Genomic DNA, 22,132 nt, shown 5'->3' with positions numbered 1-22,132 from the left:
AGGATTCCATCCTCCATTGTTGCATAGAAAATCTAGATTGAAAAATTAAAATCATGTTCTTGGTATCACATGTTTTGCTTGAAAGTATTTATTACAAGTATAAAAGATCATGGCTTAATACAAAGAGAACACTTCAAGGAATCCTTACAAGGTTTGTCAAGGAACATCTCTAGGTATGTCTTAGACTATACACTTTATGAAATTCTCTTAATATAAAAGGTACGTTCATCATCTTTTGAAATTTGCGTTACATTACTAACATCATTGTGTCTAGCTCCCTAAATCATAAAGATTCTTATTTGGGTGATTAATCATTAGATAAATCTACCCTCTTTATATCTTTGATCATTCTTGTGGAACCCTAAAAAGGTTCTCTGTAAAACCCTAACTTAAGGGTATGTCAATGATAATGTGTGAAACCCTAGCCTACTTAGGGTTATTGGTAAAGTCTAAGAAAATGCTATTCTTGATGTTTGAAGTTTTTGATGATGTCATGTTTGGGGTTTTGGTATGGTCATGGAAACCCTAATCTTTTAGGGTTTGATGGTGATGTCTGAAATCCCAAACCTGTGAAGTTTTGGTAAATTTGGTTTTTGTTATGTTATGTATTGAAACCCTAGATCTTTAGGGTTTGGTAGGGTTTATAAGCAAGACCCTTATTTTAGATAATGTCCTAGGAATGAATCCCTAGGTATATGTTTGTCCATCTAATCAAGTTTGATATATTGATATTTGTGTCATTAGGTTTGGCTGATATATGTTATGATATGCTTATGCATGATGACAGAATCCTAGATATGTATATATGTGTTGACCTAATTGTTGATGGTCATAAGTCCTAGGGTTTGTAACTAAACCCTTGTCGAAGTTTGATATTCTAGGATGATATTGTTTAGCCTTGATGATGAATCTAGGGTTTACAACGAAACCCTAGTAGAAATTGGTCATGTTGTTGAAACTTTAAATTGAGCTATGATTGGTTTTGATTGTTGAAGCTCATGTATGAAATCTAGGGTTTTGCACTAAATCCTAGTAGAAAGTCTAACATATGAATTATGAAAGTTGTTAGATGCATTGTTGAATTGTACTTGTTCGAATTGTTTCTAGGGTTTGCAATATGAAAAGTTTGTCATATCTCTGAAGGAAATATTGAAGCCCTAGATATAATGAGACTGATATCTTGATTGAGTTACTTTAAAAGATGTGATCTAGGGTTTATGACAAAACCCGAACAAGAAGTTGAAGTATAAAAGTATGTATCTCTTGTTGATTATGAACCTAACTATGTTTAGGTATTTGATGTCTAAAGTCTAATGCTTCCATTAGTGTATGATTTTGATATAGTTAACTTCATGCTTCTATATGTATTTGGTTGTACTTGCTATCTAAGTTGTGCAGGTACATAATCTTCAAGATGATGAAGATGTTCGTAAGTAAAGTTGATTTGATTGATAAGCATGATGAAGGAAGTTATATGAATGATGATGATCAAGAAGGATGGAAGCCATGAAAGATTCTCCGATGTCATAGAAAAGAAGTTGATCTCCCTAAATTAACAGGGAGCCTAGAAAAGAGTATATCCCCCGAGTTGAGAGGGAGGGCATATTACATTCATGATGAGTACCTTGAAAAAGAAATTGGCGAATGCATATTGAGGTTCTGCTGAAAGAAGAAAAGTTGGATTCGGTTGTTGCATGTGAAGTAGGAAAGAAAGTTGAATGATTGAGGAAACCTTTGTCAAGATTTAGCCTCGAAGTCCTACTGTGATGAATTGTGAGGCAGCATCAAGAAGTCAGAAGACCCCGAAGGTTTGTGTTTACTCATGAGTATTTGAAAGGTTGTTACTGATTGGGGTTGCTACTGTTCAGGTAAATCTCTCAAGGTTTTTGAAAAAGCATGCTTGAGGTTAGAGAGATTTGATGTGTTGAGGCATTGTGTGTGTAAAATGCCTGGGAGGACATCTGGCTGGCATATGTATTGATGTCTAGATCCCAAAGAGGGAGGGTGGCATTGGTCATGGAGCTCTAACCTTGGATACGCACCTAGATCCCTGGGTTGATGGTTAGCAAGTAAGCCTGATGGTAGCTAGACTGGTTGAAAGCTTTAGTCCATCTTAGTCCCACACGAATAGATTGCCCTGGGTAGGAATCTAGTCCATGGCATTGTGAGTGCCTAAACTGTTTGAGGACCTTGGATAGATTGCCCTGGTCAGGAATCTAGTCCATGGCATTGCGGTGCCTAAACTCTTCGTAGATCATGTGTTTTGAGATCTTCCATGTACCTCTATAGATATATGTAAGTATGAATACCTCCCTAGTTAAGAGGGAGTGTTGAAGAATGTAACTAGGTTTGGTCTTCATAATTGTACTTGAGTCATAATGAAATATATTTATCAAAAGAAAGAAAAGAAATTTTATTATTAATTAAATTGACTTGTTAAAGCATGGGTTTCATGCTTGGGTCAATTGTCATAGGTCAAGCCTCCATTGTAGGCTTTTAGGATTTTTTATATAAGTCAAAGTCAAATTTAATTTGTCAAAAAACTCCTCCATCAAGTCACCTTGCAAGGTTGGGAGAGCTACAGGACGAGAGAGCTAATCTAACACTGAACCAAAGTGTGAAAATGGGCTACCACCACAGGGTCGAAAACTGGACTATCTTTACAAGACTAAAGAACTGGGCTACCACCACAGGACCGAAGACTGGACTATCTTTACAAGACTGAAGAACTGGGCTATCATTACGGGACCGAAGATTGTGATTGCTATCATTACAAGATCGAAGCATATTATGTCATTGTATGAGTGTTGTCACCACAGGACCAAAGCACATTTGGAAAGCCACAAAACTAAAGTATGATACTACTGTTGTGTAATCGAAGCTTGCTTGGGACTATCACAAGACTGAGGTATAATTGAAATGCCACAGAACCAAAGCATGACAGAGTTGTTGGACTAAAGCATGGTACTGAAGTTAAGGGTTGCAGGATTGTGTTACCATAACAAAGTATTATAGAACGAAGTATCCAATACATAACTCAGAACTGAAGCATAATGTTAACATATGTATGCCACCACTACAAGATCGAAGCATATTATGTCATTGTATGAGTGTTGTCACCACAGGACCAAAGCACATTTGGAAAGCCACAAAACTAAAGTATGATACTACTGTTGTGTGATCGAAGCTTGCTTGGGACTATCACAAGACCGGGTTATAATTGAAATGCCACAGAACCAAAGCATGACAGTTGTTGGACTAAAGCATGGTACTGAAGTTAAGGGTTGCAGGATTGTGTTACCATAACAAAGTATTATAGAACGAAGTATCCAATACATAACTCAGAACTGAAGCATAATGTGACAAGGTTGACTTGATGGATGGAAGAAGTCTTTGGTCTAGGTTGTGAGGGTCTTGGTCGTCTCAGTTTTGTTTTGAATCTACTGAAGGAAGAATTCTTGACTGGGCTTTCCCCTATGTAGGGGTTTTTCCCTAGCTGCGTGGCTACATATCTTTTCCTCCTTTGTTTATTGATTAGCATTAACCTTGATGATAAGAATAAGATAAATTGAAAGAAGAAAAACTAATAATGAAACATCACAAGATAATGTCATAATAAGATAAATCAATTAACCTACGACCCTATTGAATTTCTCAACAAAAATCACCTTTTATTCTCTCATTGACACATTCATTATTATGATTCCTCTTATATTGGGTCTCCTCCCATTGGTGAAAGTCTGTAAAGAGCAGGGAGACTTCGCTGAGGTGATAGTGGGTTATCACTCCATTGTTGCCCTTGACCTAGTAGTTTCTGCATATGAACCCCTCCTAGGACCCCTGCTAGTTTGAGCGGTAACATTTTGGTGTCGTTGTTGAGGACGAAACAAGTCTACCTCCCTAGTGAATCATTGAGGAATTGATTCATAGACGACATTTCAACTATTCCTCTAGCGACTCCATTCATTGTCAAGGCCCTTAGTTTGCTTGAAGGTGACAACATTCCTCCCATAACTAGGGTTGTTGCAAGAAGGGGAGAACGAACTCCATCACTTGTTGGAACTACCCTTCTCCTTGAATTTGAAAAGGTTGGTAATCCCACCCCAAAGATGGCAATTGACTCTAGCACTAACCAAAACCAAGACCAACCTAAAATGACTAGGAGTGAAAGGCGGTTGGTTAGTGTCTTTGCCCCCTTGAACCCTTTTCAATGACCCTAAACCTTTCCTCGAAAAATGCATTAACTAGTTGCCCAAGTTCAAGGGTGATGCTACCATAAGTGCTCGTGACCATATCGAAGAGTTCTACTGGAACATTTCTCCTAGGCTGATATTCGATGAAGATAGGATCATGATGCTTTTTGCTTTGTCTCTTGAAGGACAAGCAAGGGAATGGTACCTATGTCTTCCCCCGAGATGCATTGACAACTCTGACTAACTTGAGGATATGTTCACAAAGAGATGGTCATGTGATGCACAAGGAACCTTCAACATTGAGAAGTTCTATCAAATAAGTAGGGGAAGGGAAGACATTAGAGAATTCATCCTAAATTTTGATAGGGTAGTTAGGGATATCCTTGACCATTTGAGGCCCCCTGATGCTAACATACTTGACAAATTTATCAAAGTTGTGGGTGGCCACCTAACCTATGCATTGAGGGATAAGAAACCTAAAACCTTGGCTGAGGCTAAAGAGATAGCCATGGAAGTTGAACAAAACCTACGAATCTCCAAGATGGATGTTGATGAACACCCCAAGGCTAAGGTCGAAGTCAAAAAGGGAAAATCCAAAGATCAACACGAAGAAACCCTTTTGGTGCTTCTTAAGAAAATGGAAAAGCTCAACGAAGAAATGAATTCACGAGATAGGCTCTACATGAACAAGCTCATTGCCTTGGAAAGGGCCCAAAAATCAAGCTATATCCCAAAAGGGAAGCCTTTCCCTAGGAAAAAAAATGAGGAGGATAAGCCAAGCTCATCTCAAGTCCCCAACACTTTGGCTCCAACAAATGCCATGGAGCAGGATTCATCCTCCAAAGATGAACAAAGTGATGAGGATGAGAGTGATGATGATGAAGTCAACGAGCAGCCTAATCTCGTAAAATCCGAGGCCTTCAACATTTTGTTGGGGGGTTCATATACTCATCCTCCCATTAGTAAGGTCACTATCAAAGAAGAGAAGAAAGAGCCAATCCTCAACGTTGATGATAGTGGAAGATTCAAAGGGGTCCAATATTCACGAAAAGACAACAACAAAGACCCCACAACCTCCAAGGAAACCAACAAAAATGACTCAATTCCTAAGCAAGTCCCTCACAAAGAACCCCTCCTTTAAGGTCCCCCAAGAAGGATCCTCAAAAGAAAGAATCTACCAAAGGGGATAAAGGTAAAGAGGTCGAGCTTGATATTGACTTAGAGACTATGTTAATTTTAGTTAACAATGGTATGTTTTATGCTTAGCACAATTACTTCAATGTCCTTTAAGCAACCCAATAACAATTTCCAATAGCAATCACATTGATGGTAATTGAAGATAAAACGTGAATAATAAAATTCAAATGACAAGCCAAGACAAACGGACACCAGATTTGGCGAATGCCAAGGAAAAACCCCAAGATGGGGAAAACCCTTTGATCAATTCTTCTTATTATTATATCAAATGTTTAGTAGAAAGAGTACAAAAGTCAAAATTGACTTGCCAAATCACAGTTAAGAAAGCCCTGTCAAATCCACAGTCAATAGCAGTCAAATTCTACCCTAACCAAAAAGTCAATGTAGGTCAACGCAGCAACAAATCATCCTTTATGCAGCTCGGTTATACCCAGTCAAACTCGGCCTTCTAAGGTGGTCAAAGTCAGCCCAAAACAGTCATGAAAATAATGGTCAAACTTGGCCAAACTTTGCGATCAACCCTATGATTGGTCTACAATCAAAGTCAACAAAATGCCTCGATTCTTGTGCCAATAAATGCAACCTGCCAAAAACAAAATTTTGACCCAAAAATCACAGTCAAATGTGGTCAAGAGTCAAGACACCCCTGGTCAATGCTGGTCAAACTCGCAACAGACTCTGAAATTTCGGCCCTGCAATTCATCTTGCAATTCGTCCTTCTGATACCACACGTGTGAGGAAAAGTGATGCCTAATAGGTTGTACAAACCAATCAAATGAGGAGAGAGAAGAATGTGTAAGATGAGATGATGTCAAATGAGGTTTGAGGTCTCTCATATTTATACAAGTCGTTGAGGGTGAAGTGACATGTCTCTTGGACTTCATGAGCCTACATGATGATGTGGCCGACCTTAACAATTTGCACATGAATGGGCATAAATTCAAAAACACATTTATGTTTATCCAAATACAATTATCTTTAGGCCGATTTTGGTCCTCTAAAAAAAACGAATCCAATGCAATAATCATCTCCATCAAATGAATTGTCCAAAATGGAATTTGGCCCTAGTTGCCAATTTTAACACTCCCTCTCAACTAGGGAGAATTCCACTTCCCAATATCCGACCATCGATCATCATGTACCATCTCTGCATCTCATCTCAACTTTGTTGAACACTGATGTAATAATGAAGAAGAATCAACTGAGAGTGGGTCACAAGACCTTACCACTCTCCACTGACAAAAGTAAGTCCAGGGGTAGAACTCCAGTAAGACTTGATCCCAGATCAAATTATTGAACACCATGCATCCTAGACATAGGGAGTACGGCAGTACACGATGCGTCCATCTGCAGTGCTATGGCCCGTATCCACTTTTCCCAATATCTGACCATCTATCGTCATGTACCATCTCTGCATCTCATCTCAACTTTGTTGAACACTGATGTAATAATGAAGAAGAATCAACTGAGAGTGAGTCACAAGACCTTACCACTCTCCACTGACAAAAGTCAGTCCAGGGGTAGAACCCCAGTAAGACTTGATCCCAGATCAAATTATTGAACACCATGCATCCTAGACATAGGGAGTACGGCAATACATGATGCGTCCATCTGCAGTGCTATGGTCCCTATCCACTTTTCCCAACTCATTAGCTAGATGAGAGGTACTTCCCATGAGTCCCAAACTACATGGGTAGGATGTATGCTAGGGCATCCGCAAGAGAAGGTGAGCTACTCATCCTATGCCTATATCATCAATCGTAGGGGAAGGTGAACAACTCACCCTATACACATGTCATCAATCGTAAGGGAAAGTGAACCACTCACCCTACACACATGTCAACCATCATGGGGTAACACAGGGGAAGGTGAACCACTCACCCTATACACAGCGCACCTATAAGGGAAGGTGAACCACTAACCCTATCGTCGCTCATAGCTCCAAGAAGTACCCCAAGCCCCCAGGAGCTCCCAGAGCTCAGTGTCCAACTCAAGCGGGATCGTCATGAGAGGGTCCTTCCACGACTCCAAGCCTGTCTCGAAAGGCTAAGAATTTGACCTTCCCTAAGGGCTTCGTGAGAATGTCAGCGATCTGCTCATTAGTCCTGATGTGTTGGAACCTTATTGCTCCCCGTTTTACCATATCCCGGATAAAGTGGTACCTGATGTCAATATGCTTGGAGCAGTCGTGGAACACAGGATTCTCTAAAAGGTGAATCCCACTCTGGTTGTCGAATAGATCACAGTGGTATGCAGCATGTGCTCAAATAGCTCACTAAAGAGCTTCCTCAACCAAACAGCGTCACAACAAGCCATACTAGCATCAATATATTCGACTTCGATGGTGCTTAAAGCAACCGATTTCTGCTTCCTTCTTACCCATGAAATTGAAGCAGACCCTAATGAGAGGCAGCGTCCTAACGTGCTCTTTCTATCTTCTACCACATTGCCAACCCAGTCAACATCAGAATATCCATGTAACCTCAAATTCAGGGCAGTGTATCTTAGCCCATAGTTGATTGTGCCACGGAGATATCTCAAGTGATTCTTAGCAGCAATCAAATGTATGTGATGAGGCTCAACCATAAATTGACTCAAAGTATTTACAGTGAAGCATATGTCCGATCGGGAGTTTACCAAGAACATCAAGGGCCCCACAAAGTGTCGATACTTAGAAGGGTTTGCCAATTCAGGCCCAGCAGCACTTCCACATAGCTTTTTGAAATTGAGTTCCATTGGAGTAGACACAGACTTGCAATCCACCATCCCACATCTCTCTAGCAGCTTCATAATGTATTTTCCTTGAGAAAGGAAAATCTCACTCAGCTTTTGCTAGACCTCCAAGCCTAGGAAGTAGTGCATCAGTCCTAGGTCCATCTCGAACTCGGAAGTCAACTCCCTCTTGCATTGATAAATGAGAGGGCCTACACCAGTCAGAAAGAGATCATCAACATAAAGGACCAAAATGAGAGGCATGTCCTTTTCAACCTTGAAGTATAGGTTAGGATCAGCATAGCTCCTTGTAAATCCCAGCTTCACGAGATAATTGTCAATCCTCTCATACCAAGCCCTAGGGGCTTGCTTCAACCCATAGAGAACTTTCTTCAACCTACATACATGTGTCCTTCGATCTTGAACCTCAAACCCTTGAGGTTGCTCCAAGTAGACTTCCTCCTTAAGCAAGCCATGCAAGAAGGCAGTTTTGACGTCCATTTGATGTAGGCTCCATCTTTGGTTGGCAGCGAAAGCAATGATAGATCGGATAGTGGTATATCGAGCAATTGGTGCAAATATCTCATCATAGACCACTCCTTCCTTTTGAGAGAAGCCTTGAGCAACAAACCTGGCCTTATAATTTTTAGCACTCCCATCAGCTCCATGTTTAATTTTGTAAAGCCATTTAGAAGTGACCACAGACTTGTTCTTGGGTCTAGGCACCACATCCCAGACATCATTCTTCATGATTGACTCATACTCCTCATTCATCGCATCTTTCCAAACTTGGTGTTTTGCGGCTTCCTCGAACGTCCATGGTTCAGCGTGAACAATAGTACTCATAGCAGCCAAATAACCTTGATACCTTTTCGGCTTCATACTTTCACGAAATGCCCCTCTTAGAGCAATATGTCTTTCAACATCTTCGAGAGTATCTTTGAGCCATAGTGAACGTTTCCTTGAGGTAGAGGTATCACCAAGGGGTGGATCAATAGGATCCATATAACCTTTAACATCGAGCATATGTTCATTTGTCGATCCTGTTTTTTTGGCATCGTCATCATCGTCCTTCCTTGGGATAGGGAGATCTCTGGCTTTCCCAAGGGCAGTGTCTTCATCAAAGGTGACATCACGACTTACTTCCACATCTCTTTGACTAGGCACATAGATTCTATATGCCTTTGAATTTTCACTATAGCCGACGAATATTCCTTTCTTCCCAGAAGCTTCCAACTTATTCCTTTTCTCTTTAGGCACGTGAAAATACACGGGACACCCAAATATTCTAAAATGAGAAACATCAGGTTTCTTACTAGTGAAGACTTCCTCAGGTGTCTTGAAATCCAAGGCTTGATGCAGGCTCCTATTTTGAACATATACAACAGTGTTGGCAGCTTCTCCCCATAAGAACTTTGGTAGACCTTGATCATGGAGCATGGCATAGGTGGCTTCCATAGTTCGATTCTTCCTTTCAGCAACGCCATTCTACTCAAAAGTGTATGGGACAATTGTCTCCCTCTTAATGCCAGCCTCTCTGCAAAAGTCATTGAATTCATTTGATTCATATTCGATTCCATTGTCGGTCCTCAATATCTTGATCTTCTTCCCTATTTGATTTTCCAACAATGCTTTGAAAGAAAGGAAACAATTGAACACTTCATCCTTCCTCTTCAAGAAATAGACCCATGTTTTGCGAGAGTAGTCATCCACAAAGATTGCATAATATGAGTATCCTACCAACGATGTTACAGGTAACATACCAAACAGGTCAGAATGGACCAATTGAAGAATATCAGTTGTGTTGCTTTGACTAGAAGGGAATGATCCCTTTATATGCTTTCCAATTGCACAACCCTGACAAAAACCTTCATGGTTCATGTTAAACTTAGGCAAACCTGTGACCATCTTCCTTACCCCGAGTAAGGCTTTGTAATGTAAGTGGGCAAATCTTCGGTGCCATAGCTCAAATTGAAGAGAAGTATTGCTTGCCAAAGCTCCCAAAGGACTTCCTCCAACTTGATAGAGACCATCAACCCTAAATCCAAGAGTAAATGCATCTTTAGGGTTTCTTTGCCAAATACGTACCTTTCCATCAACGAATGCTACCTTGAAGCCTTTATCTTCCATCGCAAAAATAGACACCAGGTTCTTCTTCAAATCGGGCACATATAATACTTCTTGAAGATGAATTGTTTGACCTTGATTCAAGTGAAGAGTGACATTACCTATCCCTTTCATGGGCTAGGTCTCATTATCTCCAAGTATGATCTTCAAAATAGTCTTCTTTTCAACCAAATTTGAGAGGACCTCCTTGTACCCAATGAAGTTCCTTGAGGCTCCACTATCAATCAACCAATGATTCAACGTATCCGAAGGAGAGGTGGTATATAGAATAGAAATAAGATAAAATTCATCTTGTTTTTCTACAACATTACTTTCATCATACCTGGCATTTCTTGTCCTCTTGGGAGGTCGACCATTTCCATTTCGAGCAGTGGGAGCATTCCTCTTTCCTTTGTTGTTGAACCTGTTGTTCCTTTGATTGCCATTGCCTTTGAAATTGTTGTGGTTGTTGTTGTCATCATCCCTTGGAGAATTCTTCTTGTGAGGGCACTCTCTAGCATAGTGGTCGAACCTGTTGCAATTGTAGCACCTTCCTTTTCTTCCTTCCTTGAATCCCTTCTTGAATCCTTGACCCTGTCTCCTTGGACCAACATTATTCTTCCTCTTTGCATGAGTGGAGAAAGCAATAGGTTCATTTCCATTTGAGGGCTTGTCTCTCTCCATCATCCTAGTCTCCTCTTGAGTGCATCTAGCCAATAATTCATTGAAACCAAGTATCCTGTCATTGTTGAGAATAGTGGTGACAAATACATCCCAAGGTCTTGAAAGACCTCCAAGTGCAATGAGAGTGAGCTCCCTGTCAACAATAACTTCTCCAATAGATAGTAGGTCATTCTTGATTTGAGTTATTCTCATGAAGTAGGATTGGATAGACTCCCCTTTATCCATCTTGATATCCTTCAACTTGTTTTTGAGAAAGAGGATTTGATTTGCATTGTTCACTTTGAACATCCCAACCAGCTTATCATACATCCCCTTATATGTTACCAAATCAGAAATATAGGCAACCTGATGCTTTGAATGGAATCAATGATGATTTTCTTAGCTTTGACCTCACCTTTCTTATACTTTGTCTTAGCAGCAGCCGGTGCATTTGAAGGAGGCTCCACCACTTTTCCCTGCACATAGTCCATTGCATCATGCTCTTCCAAAGTCAAGTCCAAAGTCATCTTCCATGCATGATAGTCAGATTTGTCATTGAGCTTATCCTCAGTCTTGAAGTAAGATGTAGAAGCCATTGAGGCTTGTCCTTGACCAACAGATCTCTCTTAGTGATTGCTTTTCTCTCTCTTGCTTGGGCTTTGTCTTCACCTGGGCTCTGATACCATGTTAATTTTAGTTAACAATGGTATGTTCTATGCTTAGCACAATTACTTCAATGTCCTTTAAGCAACCCAATGACAATTTCCAATTTAGATTTCCAATAGCAATCACATTAACCATAAATCACATTGACAGTAACTGTAGATAGAACATGAATAATAAAATGCAGAAGACAAGCCAAGACAAGAGGACACCAGATTTGGAAAATGCCAGGGAAAAACCCCAAGATGGGAAAAACCATTTGATCAATTCTTCTTATTATTATATCAAATGTTCAGCGGAGAGAGAGTACAAAAGTCAAAATTGACTTGCCAAATCACAGTCAAAAAAGCCCTGTCAAATCTACAGTCAACAGCGGTCAAATTTTGTGCTAACTAAAAAGTCAACGTAGGTCAAAGCAACAACAAATCATCCTTTATGCAGCTTGGTCATACCCAGTCAAACTTAGCCTTCTAAGGTGGTCAAAGTCAGCCCAAAATATTCATGAAAACAATGGTCAAACTCTGCGGTCAACTTTGCAATCAAGGCTATGGTCAACCCTATGATTGGTCTACAGTCAAAGTCAACAAAATGCCTCAGTTCCTGTGCCAATAAATGTGGCCTGCCAAAAACGAAATTTTGACCCAAAAATCACAGTCAAATGTGGTCAAAACACCCCTGGTCAATGTTGGTCAAACCTGCAACAGACTCTGAAATTTCGGCCCTGTAATTCGTCCTGCAATTCGTCCTTTTGCTGCCACGTGTGAGGAAAAGAGATGCCCAATAAGTTGTATGAACCAATCAGATGAGGAGAGAGAAGAATGTGTGAGATGAGATGATGCCAAATGAGGTTTGAGGTCTCTCATATTTATACAAGTCGTTGAGGGTGAAGTGACATGTCTCTTGGGCTTCATGAGCCTACATGATGATGTGGCTGACCTTGACAATTTGCACGTGTGGGCATAAATTCAAAAACACATTTTTGCTTATCCAAATTTAATGATCTTTAGGTCAATTTTGGTCCTCCCAGAAAAGGAATTCAATGCAATAATCATCTCCATCAAATGAGCTGTCCAAAGTGGAATTTGGCCCTAGTTGCCAATTTTAACAAAGTGTTATCGGAAAGATGATTGTGCTAGTTCCATTAAAGGAGATTGTGAAACTTCCTCGAGAACAATGGCAAGTTAAGAAATACCTGGGCTTTGAAAGGGAAGAATTACCCATAGCATTACAAAATATTCACCTTCCCGATCTAAACCCAAGACATGAGCCATTCTTGCTTACCTTAGTTGTAAATGACCTTCTATTACATAATTCCATGTTAGACTCGGGGACTTCTGCAAACATTATGCCATTAAAAGTCATGGAGCAATTGGGTCTCAACATCTCTCGAAGGTATAAAAGTGTGTGTGGCTTCAACTCCAAACCTATGGAAGTAGAAGGCCTCATAAAAGACCTCAAGGTTTCTTTAGCTATGAACCTCAATATATCATTGCTTATGGATGTTGTGGTCATAGATATCCCTGATGTTTGGGGGATGTTATCAAGGAAATGGGGAGCCACTGTTGGTGGTCAACTTCAAATGGATTTGTCATATGTCACTATTCCACAATCTGATGGGACCCCATTCATACTTTATAGAGAACCTGCCTACCCTACTCATGTGGTCAAGTCGGGGCCAATTCCATATTAGAAGACACATGAGATTGAGAAGCCTTCTCCCATTCTCCTTTCACAAGAAGTTTGTATTCTCAAGCAACCAAATCATAAAGCAATAATAAGTGGAAGCCTAAAAGGGAATACAAGGTTGGGGATGTGGTCTTGGCAGATAAAAATCCAATGCCCATCAAGATTCACAGGAAAGTCAGGGAAGATTACTACTACATTGCCAAACTTAACAACGAACTTTGGTCACAACGGTCAAGTTAAGTCGTATCACCCCTTTCCTTGACACTTGACATTGTATCATATGCATGTTAGGGTAGGATGCATTGCATGTTCATTTTCTCATTAGAACTAACATCATATGATATTTTCATGATAGATTAGTTGGATTTAGATTAAATTTACATATTTTTTCTTGTTAATTTTTATGGCCTAATACTATGCAGGGGTGATCATAAGACGCCACAAAAGCATGTTGCCCCGTGTACTTGCTCTTTAATATGTGCAGGTAACAGGTCTGCGGTAGCAAGAGATTCTTGGTGTTCTCATGACCTCCCATACGAGTAGCTTCATGCACCTCTCGGAGAGCTCATGTCCCAGTTGGATCCAGAGGTTACCCACCACCTGTGGGTAGTGTATATAGGAGAAAAAAATTCTCCTAGATGGCACTCAGTCAACAGCCCGTTGCAGCGACCAGATAGCTCGATGTGCCATTATCTCCACCACCTGAGCTAGCCATGTGGTCCCTCGCCCACTTGTTATGATTGTATGTTTGAAAGTGGGCCTCCCGCCCCCAAAGGTATGGCTTTTCATTGGTATAGTTGAGCAATTTTCCTTACTTGTCATGGGTACTTTTGGGCATGGATTCGTGGGGAGATTCAGCGGAAAGAGTGGGCTAGGTTTGTACTCTTGTCTCCACTTCCCAATCTCATGGTTAGCCTTGTATCGTAGTCCTGTGGGATCTCTTTTACTGGCCATTAGCTTTAGGGTTGCCACTACATGGGAAATCTCGATTTTGGTTGCGTGATCCCACTTCCCAACACCATATACATCACCCCCTTCCACTAATTTTAACCATGTTCATCTCTTTTCCCATCCAAGTACATAGGTCCACCAAGTCCACATAGGGTTAGCCTCTCCCTCCCCCTTCCCTTGTCCAACCTTGGGTCGGGCCTAGAACGAGGCTCGGAGGTTGATGTACCTAAAAAGAAAAGGAAGAGCATAATTTCGCCACTCTCAACAGGAAATGTATCACAAAATGCAAAAAATGGCCGAGACATACAAATTTAGCACGTGGGAAAAAGCCAAACATGAGCTCTACCCCTTATCCATGGCCATCACCCTGGTTCCTATGGGCCCTAGATGAGCCCCCTCCATATTTAAGGAACCCATGATTGTCCCAACCCTTGGTGGGCGATGAACTGCCCCACCTTAAAGGGGTATCCACTACTATATATTACACAACATGCTCTCATCCCCTGGAGCTCTGAGTAGTCATGAAGAAAAATCAATCAAAGGCAAAAGGGATATGAAGAAGGCTGGAAAAACAAAGGTCGAGGTAACTCATGTACCACGATTTGCTCCCTCCTACACTCATGTACCCAGGTGTGGACTTCCCTTATTATGGCTACCCTTGTACCATGATATGTGTTATGGATGATGCCCCTAATCCCCACTTCGTTCCATTGCCATATCATTTGCCACCTGCCACTTGAGGGATGTACCATGGACATGTCACCCCCTTTAAAGGTTGAAACCACCTAATAAGGTCCTTGATTAACCCCTTATTGAGCTTGGAGACAATTGTACATGCCAAAGCCCATTATGGAAGAGCATGCCACCATGAAGTGACCCATTGACTCCATGACTTGTAACCTCTTGTACTTGATTATTCTAATGATTTGTTGTATTAGAGGTTAAGGGGACACATTGGATCTTATGCAAGATTGCAGGTGGGTCTCCATTTGGGGCTTGGTCTCCCTCTACAGGGTCCTAGCCCTCCAAAGGGCCACATTGGCATTTGTAGGGTGAGCGTTGAAAACCATGGGCCTCCACCATAGTAGAAAGTACTTGATGGATCCCAGCACCACTCATTGATTGCTTGTGTTCCACCTTTTGGGATGAGGATGATGCACTCGATTCACCATGCCCAGCTAGCTCCACACTTGCACCATACACTTGGCAAATGATTCGGGGTCCAAATGAGGGCTTATGACATCATCCTAGCCCTTACAGATGGTTTACAAGCAGTTTCGACCCACTTGGGGGCACCACAGGGATTTGCTTGGATAACAAGGGGCCAACCCCTTGTCCACTATGTTTGAGGTCCATTCTCACATCATGGCACACTCTGGACTTCATTAGGCCTCCTCAAAGGCCCAACGACTCACTTTATTGATCATTCGACCCTCTTGAGAGGCTTATTATTGTGTTATTAAGCTATCTTGGTGGGCTTGTCACCAAAGGATGTTATTATTGCACATTATTTTATTATTTGGGGTTCAATTAGGCCAAATTAAGCAAATCGAACTCCTTAGTGATTGTATAAATAGAAGTGAGATGATTCATTTTGATCATCATCACTTCGATTGGGATTTAGTAGCTCTTGAGAATTTTGCATTCCCTTTTGGAGGACAAGTTTGGATGTTATGGATGAATTTTGATGTTTGGATCTATTTCTTGTCTTGGAGCTTCATTATTGGCATAACATGATGATTGGATATACTCTTTTGTACATTTAAGTAATCTTTTCATGCTTATTCTTGTTATTTACTGTCACATGAATGTTGTCGGGATTTCGCTATACAAGTTTGAAATTCACTGCTTTCCTATGCAAAATTGTGGAAATTTTGATATTTTATAGTGTTACATCACTGTATGGGCCATGTATGAATGGGTGAATGTTCCTAGAGATTATTTTGTTAAAATACATCTTGACAAGTCATCAATTATTGCATATCGAAGTATAAAGATCTCAAGTAGTTGCTCTCATGCCCTAATGCCATGCGAAGCTGCTTGAAGACCTCCTTGATTGGGTAAACATCTTCCAAACCATAAATTCTCCTGACTCCATCTCTCCCAAAGGATAAGGCACTGGTCCTTCCATAGGTGGTCACTTTAAACGCATATTTCTCTCACCTCTCCTCTTTCTAGGCCTAGCCTCCATAGGTCATCTAGGGCATCACTTATCTCACATTCTAGCCATCAAAAGACTTCGATCTCTTGTCCATTACTGCGCTAGGGTTTCCTCTAGAGGCCCTCCAAATTTCATGAAATTCCGATGGTGGGATCTCAAGATATTGCAAGCCCTAGCCCAAGGATCGTTTCTTGCCCTAGGTTTCCCTTGGCTAGTGACCTCATTTGGATCATTGTATTCTATCCTAAGAAGATTTGTCCATTGATCCTCTTCCCTTCCACAATTAGGTCAAGCCCCTCCTTGATTGATTAATTCCACTTCCTTGACCTAATTCTAGGTCCACTTGGTCCCATGTGGTCCCACAACTTTACAACTCCAATTCCGCAAAGATCACATAAAGACCAAGTCTCCATAAGGATTACTAGGCCTAGGAATCATCTTTACAAGATACATTCCCAAACCTTAGCCTTAAGAATCCTCTTAGCCCTTCTTAGAGAGCCTATCGCCTTGCTTTCCAAGCAAGAAAGCCATACAATTGAGTCTCTCTTATGAATAGGCCTTAGGAAATCACCTTTTATCCTCTTATTGGCACATTCACTATTGTGATTCCTCTTATATCGAGTCTCCTCCCATCGGTGAAAGTCTGTAAAGAGCAGGGAGCCTTAACTTAGGTGACAGTGGGCTACTGCTTCATTGTTTCCCTTGACCTAGTAGTTGCCCCATAGGACCCCCTCCTAAGACCCCTTCTAGTTTGAGCGGTAATAGGGTCTACCAACTCAAAATCAGAAGCATGCAGCTTCTTCCAATTGGTAATCATCGGAGTGGCCATAGGCCTGCAATCCTCCAAACAAAATCTCCTCAATATGTCACCTGCGTACCTGCCCTAGCCCAAGAAGATATGCCCATCCTCCTGCCAAACCTCCAACCCCAGAAAGTAGTGCATCAACCTTGTATCAATCATCTCAAACTCTAAAGCAAGATCTCCCTTGCAATTCTCTATGAGTTTCTCCTCTCCTGTAATAAACAAATCATCCACATACAATATTAAAATGAATGGATCCTCGTCTGACACCAACCATAATGAAATATAGGTTCGAATTCGCATCACTCTTCTAGAAACCCATCTGTTGCAAGTAGGAATCAATCCTCTCGTACCATGCTCTCGGCGCCTGCTTCAGACCATATAGGGCTTTCTTAAGCCTACACATATGATACGCTCTCCCATGCACCTCAAAGCCTTCTGGTAGCTCAATGTAAACCTCCTCTTGTATGACCCCATTGAGAAAGGCAGCCTTCACATCCATTTGGTGAATCTTCCACCCCATCTTTTGTCGCAATGGAGATCACTGCTCTAATCAAGGTGTATCAACCACTAGTGCGAAGGTCTCCTCATAGGCAACTCCCTCTACCTATGAGAACCCTTGTGCCACAAATCGAGCTTTGAACTTCTCCACACTGCCATCCGCAGCATGTTTGATCTTGTAAATCCACCTAGAAATCACCACTGACTTCCCCTTAGGCCTCTGCACTATCTCCCAAACACCATTCTTCATGATGGAAGCATACTCCTCCACAACACTCGCCACATAGCCACCCAACTTCTCTGGTGGTCTTCTCTCCCTAACTACTTGGGTCTTCCCACTAAATCTTGTACTTTCTTCAAGGTCCTATAAAGCCATCTTGGCTTCCTCTTCCCTAAAGTAACCTCTTGAACTGGTGTGGCAACATCCTTCCCTAGAGCTTGTCCTCCTTGATGAAGATGCCCCTGTGGCCTGCGTTGAACCTGTACTCTGGGAATATTTTCCCTGTGATCCTGAACTTTGTGAACTCATTACCCCAAAAGTTGGTAATCCTCCTGACCCCAGTGAACCTGAACCTGAAGATCCTGAAACTTGTGGTGTACTCCCTATTGAATTTTGTAACTATAATCGGTCTTCATAATATATATTTTGGCCCTTGATGTATCTAGATTGATTATTTTATTTTTTTCAAGGTGGCTCACGAACACTGGGTGGACGCTACATCCACGGGAAAATCCAGGCAGATTAACCCGAAGGGATCTACCAGTCGGCCAAACAAGCAGGGCCTAACCCCAATGGCGTCGAGGAGATTTGACCCCGTGACCTCCCAACTAGTGAGGTACTTAGCAACGGGAACTCGACCCACTGGGCTAACCCTTGGGGCTATTTTATATTGGTTATTCTAAAGCATGTTCTTCATGCTAGAGTCAAAAAAAAAATTATATTTTTGAGTCATGTCCTTTCAGACTTTTAAAAGAAGAAGATTTGATTTTTTGAACTTTAAATTTTTGGCTCCAAGTTTGACAAGTCGGCCTCCATCCAAGTCAAGTTAGCCTAAGCAGAGTCACACTCATTCCACCCAACAAGTTCACTATATAAAGGCAAGTCGACCTCCTCCTCAAGATAGCAATTCGCATCTCTGTCATCTAGTATCCTCTAGGCAAGCAAGCAAAGGACAAGAAGGGCAAGGAGGACAAAAAGAAGAACAAATTACAACTCTTTCTCTCTCTCTCAAGGTCGTGGGACTCTCTCTGTCTCTCTCTCAGTTCGCAGTTTTTCATGGAAGTTTTTGTTGCAAGGTGTTGATATTCTAGTGCAATCAAGACTAGAGGAATTTTTCAAACTGATAACTACTTCCAATGATACAATATTACTTTTTCAGAGCATTCCAATCATCAAACAGTTATACATGAAAATTTTCAACCATTCACTTCTACAACAGAGAAATATAGATCACAGTAAACAATGAGACAAGAGACAAGAGACACTAAAATTTAGGCCAGTTGATTGCCCAAATGAGGAGGAGAGGACTTATATATATAGCTTCCAAAAGGGGTTTGAATGGGTGCCTCCAAGAACCAGGCCGACTTGATCAAGGAGGGGGCCAACTTGGACAAATGAGGCCAACTTCAACAAATTGAAAATACATAATTTGTCCTTTGATTTAGCCAAGTGAAAATATTGACCATGGCTACTAAATTTTCAACACCCCCTCTTAGCCAAGGAGGTACTTTTCATTCTCTCTGTCAAGATCAATCTCCCCGACCAATCCATAGGTCTCTCAGCAAAAGCCCAAGGGAGAGATTAGATGTACAAGTCTCTCTCTCTTTCAAGATCAATCTCCTGATTCTCCTCAACCAATCCATAGGTCTCTTAGCAACAACCCACTAGAGAGATCAGACATAAAAGTCTTATCATAAGGAAAGACACATAGCATCAAGCACATCCCATCAATCAATATTGTTCATGAGGCCAAACATTCCAACCATATGCAATGGTTACACAGATTCCATCTCCCTGACCATAGACAAGGTCTCTCGGTCCATGACCCAAGGGAGAGAAATCATCCTTCCCAACCACACTCATTGGTCTCTCAGTTAACTGACCTAAGGAAGGGAACTCAAGATCAATCTCCCTGACCAATCCACACATCTCTCAGCAACTACCTAAGGGAGAGATCACAAAATCAGTGTCCTTGAACAAACTCATTGGTCTCTCAAACAACTGACCTAAGGGATCCCTTCATGCTTCATAACCAAGCTCCTTAACCAAACTCACTGGCCTCTCGATTAGCTAACCCAAGGGATTGACAATCTTCCCGACCATATGGTCTCTCGGCTACAACCCAAGGAAGATTCATGATGCTATACAATCAAAGCTCTCTCTCTCTCCAAGAGAGGGATTCTCAATCATTCCAAGCTTCTCTCAAAAGCAAACAAACTTCATTCAGGATAGTGGATTCTATCAAAACATCAGTAACCTGCTCATCAATAGAAATGTATTCGAGCCTCACAACTCCACATAGGACAACATCCTGAATATATAGTAATACTTGATCTCAATGTGCTTCAACTTGATCATCATAGCAGAGCCCAACCAAAAACAGAAACCAGAAGAACTATTTCTATCATTAGAGCATCCAGCGCAATCAACATCAATAAAATCATGCAGTTGTCATTAAAACCATATCTCAAACCATAATCAATGGTGTCATGCAAATATCTCAATATATGTTTCGCTGCAACCCAATGCACATGTTGGGGCTTAACCAAGAATTTGCTCAACGTGTTCACGGCATAACAAATAACAGGTATGGTGTTCACCAAATAGTTCAATGAGCCAATCAATTTGTGATACATAGAGGAATCAATCATATCATAATCACAATCTCATATCTTCTTCAAATTTGTCACCATGAGAATGTCCATGGATTTACAGTCCATCACGCCAAATTTCTAGTCCCAGATAGTAATGCATAAGACGAAAATCCTTCATCAGAAATCAGCTCCCCCTTACACTGGACAAATCATATAAGCAGCAAAATCAAGGGCTCATCTTCAACAACTTTGGATCAGCATTATTCTTCAAGACTTCTAGCCATTTGTAATCTTGGAAGTCACAATTGAATTCTTTTCATCATGGATCAGTAGCATGCTTCAATCAAATTGATCTTGTCTACTCCCTCTCAGTCCAGAGCACATCTAATCACGAATCTTCTGGTCACTTTGTTCTTCCATCAAATGCCACAGCCTTGGAAGTCTTCCCAATGTACCTACAATCCTCACTAGGAGGCCATGGAAGAACAAATACAACCAAACAAGATACACAAGGACAAGAAGAATAATAACAATAGTAATGAATTAAAATAAGAGATACGAAATACTTATCTTTTGAGAACATGCCCAGTCTTGGTATGGTGAATATGTTCTTCAAGACAAATGCAAACAAAATCTTTCACTGATGACCGTAATCAAAGCTCAAACCGCCTTTAACCAAGACCATAGTCTTCAAAACTGCCTTTGACCATGACCATAGCTCCGATACCATGTTGAGAAATTCAAAAGATGGTAGTTAAACGATTTCTCTTGTTATGACATTATCTTGTGAAGTTTTTCATTATTATTATTTGTTTTTTTTTAATTAGCTTTTTTTATCATCGAGACTAATGAGAACACAATATGTAGGCACGCTGCCAGGGCAAAACCCCTCTCTAGGGGAAAACCCAGTCAAAATTCTTCCTTCAGTAGATTCAAGATGAGACGACCAAGACCCTTACAAATTAGACTCGAGACTACCTCCATCAAGTCATTATTGGGCACAGGATCCCCCAAGGGCAGTTTTAGGGATAAAAACCCATATTTTGGTCATAATTTTGTAATCCAAGTGTAAAGACTCCGCATTTTGTGGTTGCAGAGCACGTAGATGTTAAAGAGTCATAGGGTTGTCCGCCCCTATTTTGAAAATGTAATGTCAGTTGTAAAAGATCTGCCCATGGTCCGCAGACCATGGGATTGTATAAATAGAGCTAAGCTCTAAGTAGTTAGGAGGGAATCAATCAAGCAAGATACGATGTATGAGAGATAGCTCTGAAGTAGAAGTCTAAGTCTTGGGTCGTAGCGTAAGTAGAGGCTCTGCAGCTGAGTGCACAGAGACCTAGAAGTCCACAGCTGAGTGCGTGGACCCCTGCAGCTGAGTGCGCAGGGCAGGTCGAGTCTGTAATTTTTCGGAATTATCAATAAAGAGAAGTATTCTACAATTTCTACGTCTTTATTTGTTTATGCATCTTGCTATGTTGAGTATGAATTTCAATGCTTATATGATGCGCGAATATATGTAAATGTATTGCTTAAGTGAATGCAAGTAAGAACATCTGTTTACGTGAAGCTAACTAAGATCTGTTAATAAGACAAGTAAGATACTTAGCGTAGTTTGGGAAATATCACAGCTCGCTGCCCTAGCAGCGCGAAGGTATATCAGCCCCAGGTTAAGGCTGCGCGAAA

The 22,132-nt window shown here is 41.1% G+C and overlaps 1 protein-coding gene across 1 annotated transcript in view; it reads right to left on the bottom strand.

Annotated features, from left to right (window-relative positions):
* LOC149200640 (SEC-C motif protein) overlaps positions 1–22,132 on the bottom strand; it is a 183,526-nt gene that overhangs the window by 142,683 nt on the left and 18,711 nt on the right. The gene's annotated exons all lie outside the window — the stretch shown is intronic.

This window comes from Pinus tabuliformis, chromosome 2_1 (assembly GCF_031772625.1).
Source record: "Pinus tabuliformis cultivar Carrire ecotype Pingquan chromosome 2_1, CPIR1, whole genome shotgun sequence".
Taxonomy (NCBI): Eukaryota; Viridiplantae; Streptophyta; class Pinopsida; order Pinales; family Pinaceae; genus Pinus; species Pinus tabuliformis.
This window is presented reverse-complemented; position numbering and strand designations above follow the sequence as displayed.